This window comes from Electrona antarctica (assembly GCF_951216825.1).
Source record: "Electrona antarctica genome assembly, chromosome: 18".
Taxonomy (NCBI): domain Eukaryota; kingdom Metazoa; phylum Chordata; class Actinopteri; order Myctophiformes; family Myctophidae; genus Electrona; species Electrona antarctica.
The window spans coordinates 40204833-40213565 of record NC_136799.1 but is presented as its reverse complement, the minus strand read 5'-3'; positions in this window follow the sequence as shown (position 1 = coordinate 40213565).

The window sequence follows — 8733 nt, the reverse complement described above, 5'->3', positions numbered from 1 at the left end:
CACATTCCGGCCGGCATGTCACACAACTTGTACATTACCGTCCATGTCTGTTGGAAACCAGGGTTCATTTTGGTTAGGTTCAGTCATCGTCTTTAGAATATAATTCCATATGTTTTTCTGAAATGTTTTACCTTTAGTCTAGTTCATGAACTAAAAATACAAGGGTTAGGGTTAGGGTTAATCTCTTAATAAACTAAGAGATTTATTTATTATACATTGTTCAAAGAATATACAAATTCACTTTACATCACCGCCCCAACAGCGTCATTATGAAGTACACAGCCTAGGGAAATAAAGGAACTATTAAACAGTATTCAGCCATAAAAGATAAGGTTTAAAGGGTGGACTGATCAAAAAAAGAACGTTACAGGTTACTTTAGTAACCACGGTTGTATAAATACATTTCACGAAATACCTTTCGTTTATGGGTAGGTTTCCTTCAAAACCTAGCTGTCAGACAGCTAGGTTTTGAAGGAAACCTAGCCATAAACGAAAGGTATTTCGTGAAATTTCTATTTAATACAACCAAAGTTTCCCACACTGACAGAGACAACAGAAAAGCCAGTTCCCCAGCAGAGGAAGTGGCAGTGCGTCGTTTCATCTTGGCCCTTTTCACTTCTGATTTCCACTGCACCACGTACGGTTTCCATGAGGTTGGCGGTGGCTAATAGGTGATGTTTGACGTGTGTGTGTGTGGGGAACAAGGTCGCGACGCATACGTTTATTTAGGACCATTTTGTGTGTTTGCTTTTACGTTTTGTTTAACTTGGCTTTGTTTGGCCTGTTCTGCAGGGATGTTGTAGTGGCGCTGACGCAGGGATATTAAACGAGGGGTTGCGACTTGCGAGGGGGCAAAACAGGAGATTAAGTATAAATAGGCGATGATGAACGGGTGATGACAGGACATACAGGTGGAGGAGAGACCTTCCGACCCTTTTCTGGATAATGAGCCTCACTTGAAACTTTGAAAAGGGTTCGCGGACCGGACCACCCATCTGACCATGTACTTAAAGGGGAAAACCACTCATTTTCAACATTTTACTATGTCATTAATATACCTTGTGCTGTTGTGTGGAAATAATAAAAAAGTCCCCCCATTTTGTGTTTCCTAGAACTGTAATTATGAAAAAAAATATTAACATGGTGAAACACATCTTGATGACATCAAGATGTGTTTCACCATGTTAATGATTTTTTTCAGACCTCTAGTTCTAGGAAACACAGAATGGGGGGACTTTTTTATTATTTCCACACAACAGCTCTAAGGTATATTAATGACATAGTAAAATGTTGAAAATGAGTGGAATGCCCCTTTAAGTGGTCCGACGGGTAGGCCGCGCGCATCTCAAGAGCACCGTATCGGTATTACATCCCCCCCCCCCCCTTGTTTTAAAGGTATATTCAGTGATTTCACTTAATTCAAATATCATTTTGGATAATGCTCCCTACTATAGAGTGTGTTGACCATAGGAGTTCCTCCCTGTCCCCAGTTAGCCACTGGGGTAAAAAAACAACAACCCTAGTTTCGGTTTTGGTGGCGGGTGAGAAAGCCTTCATCCAATCAGGATGAAAGGGGCCTTCCTCCAATCATGATCGAGTGGGGGCGGGCCTTGGTGCACGTGCTGTTGGCCTGTTGCACTTCCCCCCACTGTAGAGCGTGTGCATGTGCACATCTTGTTACCGGGGCAGACCGGGGGGGGGGTTTCCAAATCACCCAAATCACTGAATGCTCCTTTAAAGATTTCTTTTTTTAAATACCATGATTTCATTTTTGCTAATTATTTGGGGGGCCCACTTTGCCACTTACGATATCCTAACTGGCCCATGTTGGGCCCTGGACCACAGGTTGGGAATCATTGCGGTCGATTGAGGAAACCTGATTTACACTTGTAGATCGGCTACTTTCGGCGCACAACCACCGACCACCCTCTAAATTAGACAAGATCCTCAACCATGCAGAAGCCTTCTTCTCCTCCTCAGGCCACACTGTTCATGGCGTCACCATGGCAACGCTAATCTTTTCTACAGCGCTCCTTCTAAATACAATTTACCAAGCCTGTTCCATATCTACAGAGACAACTATGATTACAGTCCATGAGGACTTCATTCTGAACGGGAACCCCTTTTGGTGTTTTAAGAATTATGTTATACTTTAGCTATTGAAAAATAGCAGATCTACAAGCTCATAGCTTGTAGATCTGCTATTTTTGAAAAATCTTTAAAATGTGGTGCAAATCTTTGAATATATATTCTTTCAGAGTGAACGTTTTTAACTCAAATCTTTGCTTCTGGGGAGGTCCCTCCCTGGAACAACATATTTTCAGATGGGGATCAAAAATTGTTCAGAACGACTGACATAGAAACTGATTTTTTTCGAGAAAACTGTCAGGATTTACAAGACATTTGTAGAATCGTCCTCAGGTCTAAATGGGTTAACTGCACCCCCAAAAGATTCTAATATCAATTAGGCCTATACTCACCCCATGAAGTCTTGGAGGAGTTCACAGAGATTTGTTTTTTGTTTTTAACCCATTCCTGAGCCAACAATCCAATATTTGACTAATTGTAGAGTAGTTAATAGGAAACCAATCTCAACAAGAGCAAAACCATAGGCCTATTTAAAACATTGTTTTTGAACAGAAGGCTCAGTTTGGAGTTTATATTATTCTTTTATATAGTTTAATTTTGGGCTCCTATACCGCAGCAGAGTCCTCCGTTATTGAATGATTGGGTCAGGATTAAGAATGAGACGAGATATCCATGAGTTCAAGGCCTCATGGTGTGCGTAATTGATAAGACAAAAAAAGTTATTTTTTTGGGTAGAATATTCATTTAACTGAAGAATGACCCAAAATAGGAACTCAGTCAAAATTTAAATAAACGTATAGGAAACCAGGATGCAGTTGACGAGACTTTACTTAAAAATAAAACACTGGACAAAATTCTGCATACCAGGAATCACTCACACACAAACAACCAGAAAGACATACATGAACACTAAACTCTAAACCAGGGGTTCTCAACCCGTGGGTCGCGACCCCTCGGGGGGTCGCCAAATTATTTTAGGGGGTCCCCAAATTATTTAAAAAAAAAAAGATTTTTTTTAAAATTTAATTTTCACTTTTTTTTCAAAAATAGCAGACCTACAAGCTCGTAGCGCGCCACTCGGTGGCGCGCTATGAGCTTGTAGATCCGAGACGTAGACCCGAGACGTTGCCAAAGCATTTTCGGGGGTCCCCGGCCAAAAACGTTGAGAACCCCTGCTCTAAACCATGAAGTAAACATGCCAGCTTGCAAAGGCCTACAGTATGTGCGCATGTATAAAACACACGGCCTGCTGTAACTATGTTTACATTTTCCAGCACTTATAAAATCTTTTATAGAAGTCAGAAGTCCTTCTCCGTGCACAGTTTATTGTCTGGCCGGCCTGGGGATAGCAAGCAATGTTTTCCGACCAAAAAAGGCAGTGCATAGGAATTTATATGATATAAATTCAACTTACGTAAGCTTAATTTAACTTTGCACGCTATATTCGCATCAAAGTTCAGAGGGTCAGCAATGTGAAATACAAGTAAACAAGTAAAAGTCCGGAATTCTAGATGGGCTTGAGTAAAAGTACAAAAGTATTGGCATCAAATTGTACTTGCAGTACGTGCAGATTTAAAAAAATATTTTGAAAATAGATGATCTACAAGAAGGAAAAGGCAGATCAATTATTAGGGCCATGTAAAATCCACATGAAAACCAGGGACAAATATTAACCATGGTTGTTCCATCTAATCAGCTAAACCAGCTCCAGCTGTTTGAAGTACCTGCATTTCTTCCTGTCAGGTCACTGTTAACCACATGAACCTTAGTCTCGCGTATCCAGACAACTATACCACAATCTCCAATTGCATTTGAAAATTGCGAGACTACATGAACATTCAGCAAAAACAGCCTAATCTACAAGCTCAGTTGGGAGCTTTTAGACCTGCTATTTTAGGCACAGATATTTGGTGGAGAGAAAAAGAGGATGGTTCCTAGAATAGACCCCTGGGGGTTCCAGTCAACAAACTTTATGGGGTTTAAGACAGTGGTTAAGATGTCACTCATTATTATATGTGGATGAAGGAAAATGCAAGGTTGGGTGTGTGAATGGGCATATAAACAAGTAAAAATCACACCCTTGTGAAGTGAGGAGCACTCTTATCATCTTACAACATCGAGGACAAAACGAATGTCTAAGGAAAAACAAACATTAAACCTGTATATAGGAGGGGTAGCGCCCCTCAAAAACCATGAACATTTCAAATAACAGGAGGCAAGGTTGAAGCTTGCAGAAAAAAATTAAATAAGGTTTTAATTTGATCCAGGCAAGGACAACAAAAAAAACTTGAACATTAAAGTAGAGGCTCAGTGATAACCTCTCCCCATGGCAGCTTCTTACACTGTATCTGAGCTGTTTCCTTTATATACCCTGCAGACTCCACCCTTCCATGTCTAATCAACCAACCACAGTATACCCCCCCCCCCCTCCCCCCCTGCAAATGCATCTTAAATCTGCACCCACTAGACTACATTAACGGTGGTAGTTACAACAGGGCAGTTTAGTGTCATGCCCAGGACACCGCACTCACACACGCACCACGCACACGCTGCACACACTTCTACATGTGTCCTCACAAGATGGGAGAATCCGTTCAGTTGGTTGGTTGGTTATTCTTCTGCATTATACTGTATACAGCCACTGTACGACTTGTGAGGGTGGTATGACAATACATAGATAATATTGTGTGTGTGTCGAATGGGGTGGCGTGTGTGTGTGTGTGTGTGTGTGTTTTTTATAAGGACTTCACTAGTTCCATCATCAAGAAGGTCTGCCTCGAGAATAAGACGGCGTTGCTAGGCAACAGAGCCGGGCATGGGATAGATATTTGAGAGAGAGAGAGAGAGAGAGAGAGATAGGGGGGGGGGGGGGGGGGGGGGGGGGTGGAAACACATGGGAGTTCTGGAAAGAGAGAAATGGAATACATTGGGGATAGGGGGTGAACTGATGGAGCTGGAGAGGGAGGAGTGAAAACACAATAGGAGATAATGTTTACCCTGAGAGAGTTTATACTTATAAGAAGACAATAACCGCAAAAATGTCTTCAAGAATCCGCTATATAGTGACCATATTCACACATTTTTGAGTGGTGCAACCACTCCAAGGAACAGCAATGTCCGTGTTCACCTAACTATGTGACTCGTGTTCACCTATGTGACTCGTGTTAATGTGTGTGACTCATGTGTGACTCAGGAGTACCAGTAGGGGCGCTGTCGTGCCAGAAACAGAGAGAGAGAGATAGTGTTGCACTGTTGCCTGCTAATAAAATCACACGGGTGTGATTTTATCTTACGTCAAACTTGTATGTAAATGGTGCATTTATATAATAGTGGCATTACATTCACCCATTCACACACCAATGGCGGCGGAAACCATGCAAGGCACCAACCAGCACATCAGGAGCAATTAGGGGTTCAGTGTCTTGCTCAAGGACACTTCGAACTGGCGACCTTGCGGTTACCATCCGGAAACTCTACCCCTGAGCCACCGCCGCCTAGGCTAGGGGATCCGGGTGGTTCCCACACCTGATATTTCTTTTCTTTCTTTTCTTTTCTTTAAGCTTTAGCAGATACAGGCTTTAAGAAAAACCTTCAAAGAGCCTATCACTGACCTGCAGCTACTCAGTCAGGGGTATATTAGAAACTGAATGTCAGATAAGAGTCTTTGAGCTTCATGGGATAACAGCCACATAGAGGCGTTCGCTGAGCCTCTTCTTGACGGCATGAACACTACACTTGATGTCTCCAACAACGCCAAGGGGAAGGCTGTGTTCCATGTCGTTATAGCAGAGTTGAGAAAGCTCCTATCAAGGGATTTGGTGTTTGACTTGGGGGGTTTCCAGGGCATGACTTGGTACTATAGTACCCTCTGGGTTATTTGACCTGGGGTGTGATGAGCTTGGGGTAGCAGCTCAGAGTGTGCATCTTGTAGAGCAGGGGTTCTCAACGTTTTTGGCCGGGGACCCCCGGAAATGCTTTGGCAATGTCTCGGGACCCCCGCCCCGCCCCCTCCCGACCCCCAATATAAATTGACTGCTACAATAACCTTAACCCATTTTGGGCGGGAACCCCTTTTGGTGTTTTAAGCATTATGTTATAATTTAGCTATTGAAAAATAGCAGATCTACAAGCTCATAGCGCGCCACCGAGTGGCGCGCTACGAGCTTGTAGGTCTGCTATTTTTGAAAAATCGTGATTTTTTTTTTTTAATCTTTTTTTTTTTTTTTTGAAAATAATTTGGGGACCCCCTAAAATAATTTGGCGACCCCCCGAGGGGTCGCGACCCACGGGTTGAGAACCCCTCTTGTAGAGAACAGTTGCTGCTGCAACTGTTCCAACGATGACTCAGCTGGCTGATGGCATACTGCTGTATAGGGCAAGGTCCTCATCCACCCCAATGATTTTTTTAAGCCTTTTTTTGGATGTTGTCCAACTGCCTGAGAGTGTTCTGAGAGACACTCATTCATCCAGGCTATGCAGGAGTCATGCATAATGCTCCTGACCTCATGGGACTTGTATAGATGTATCGCGTTGGCTCCGTCTTTAGCATCAAGCTGACCTGTCCAATGCCATTAGATTTCACCTAAGCACTTCGAGCGGAGTCCCTCAGGGTGTATTTTCTGTTTCCCCTCTACATTAAATATCTTCGCTGAACATAGCGGATCTATAAGCGTACGTGATGCGTTGTGAGCTTGTACAGTAACAGTATAGATTGCCTATTTTTCCCAATGTCCATTGGATGCTGGGGTTCAAGTGGTTAAAAAAAAAAAGGAGTGTGTAAGGCAGAGAGGGAGGGTGTGTGTGTGTGTGTGTGTGTGTGTGTGTGTGTGTGTGTGTGTAAAGTTGAAGGATGAGGGGAGAGAAAAGGAGTCGAGTCATTGCTGGGTGTGTCTGTCTGTGTGAGGAGCTCAGAGATCCGTGAGCCCTTATCCTTTTCTGCCTGGGTCTCACCTTACCTTCCTTCCTTCGATCACTTCCTCATCCTCTTTTGCTTCCTTTGCCCTCTTTTCACCTTTTAGCTTCCTCTATATGCCCTGTCACGTCCCACGCCCCCCCCACACCCACACACCCACACCCACACCCACACCCACACCCACACCCACACCCACACACACACACACACACACACACACACACACACACACACACACACACACACACACACACGGTTTCCGTCACATCAATATTTCAATATTTGACCTGACAAGCCAGTGGGGCCTGAATGCCGCCATGCATTCATTCTCTTGCCTAAAGTGCTGACTGTTTGTATAGGTCAGTTTTCCACACCTCACCTCCTAACGTTACAACACGAGCAGACATTTCACTTCCATACCGGCGGGGGTTCCACCCCCCCCCCCCCCCCCCCCTCTTTTCTTCTACAAGACAAAACTTCCTCAAGTTGACCCTGTGTTTACTTCAATTGATGTCCATCCCATGTATTATTCAGCCTGTGAGGTGTGGGTTTACCACAGGTGCCCTGGCAGGCTTTTAGATTAGATCTCGGCAATGTGTTTTTGGCCTTCCTGCGAAAATGCTAATGGAAATATATATACGAGTTAGTAAGAACGTCCCTGCAGGGACAAATTAGCCATTGGGCCAGTGGGGCCGTGGCCCAGGGGCCCTTGGCTCTCAGGGGCCCTTCGGGGAAATTGGACCGTGAGGTACTAGGTTTGACGCCCTGAAAAGGGCTCCTGGGGCCCTCCATTGGCTGTTGATTTTGTTAAATCTATGTTAAAAAGATGATAAAAACACGGAAAAACACGAAAATGTCGCACGCACACGCGCTGTGGGGGCCCTGCAAATATTACCGGCCCAGGGGCCTCGTGGGGGTTAATCCGTCCCTGCGTCCCTGGCATACGACAACAAAACGCAACACAAAAGTATTAGTGAGTAAAGTAACAGTAGCCTAAACGATTCAATTCTAACTGCCCTCTGGGTCAGGAGGACTGGAAGGGGGTTTATTTATGTATTCATTTATGTAAAGAGCTGTTTTGGTAGGCTACAGTAGAACTCAGCTGAGCTGCTTGATGTTAAATTACCATTTCACAATTAGATTTGAACTTGAATAATAATCAAGCGATGACAGGGGATTATTGGTGCCCGCTGGAATTCTACTGTAGGTCTCAGAGGATTAAGGGACAACTAGCCCCCACCCCACCCCCACACATTTAATTCAACAAGCCTTAATGGATGAGGCGCGTTCATTTATTGGCATAAAGTACAGTACGGTACATTTTTGTTCAGGATTAATGATTTGAGCCCATCAAGGCACAAAGGTGTTCCACTGCACCGGAGACCCACCGGGCACCAGACCTAAAGCCAATAACCAAACCTATGTTCACATAATTTGACTTTCTGTAAACAAATACACACGTGCGTGCGTGCGTGCGTGCGCACAATTTACAATTAAGGCATTTAGCAGACGCTCTTAATCCAGAGCGATTTACATTAAGAACAAAAAGCATGGCAATACATCATATACAAAGTAGTTATCATGAATCATACGTAAGCTAAGAACGTAACAGTGGAATATCTATCAAATGAAACTATGCACATATACTATATAGTGCCATGTTTACATAAAATGCTATAAGTCTACATAAACTGCCATCTAAGTCTATAAAATGCTGTCTAAATTACATAAAT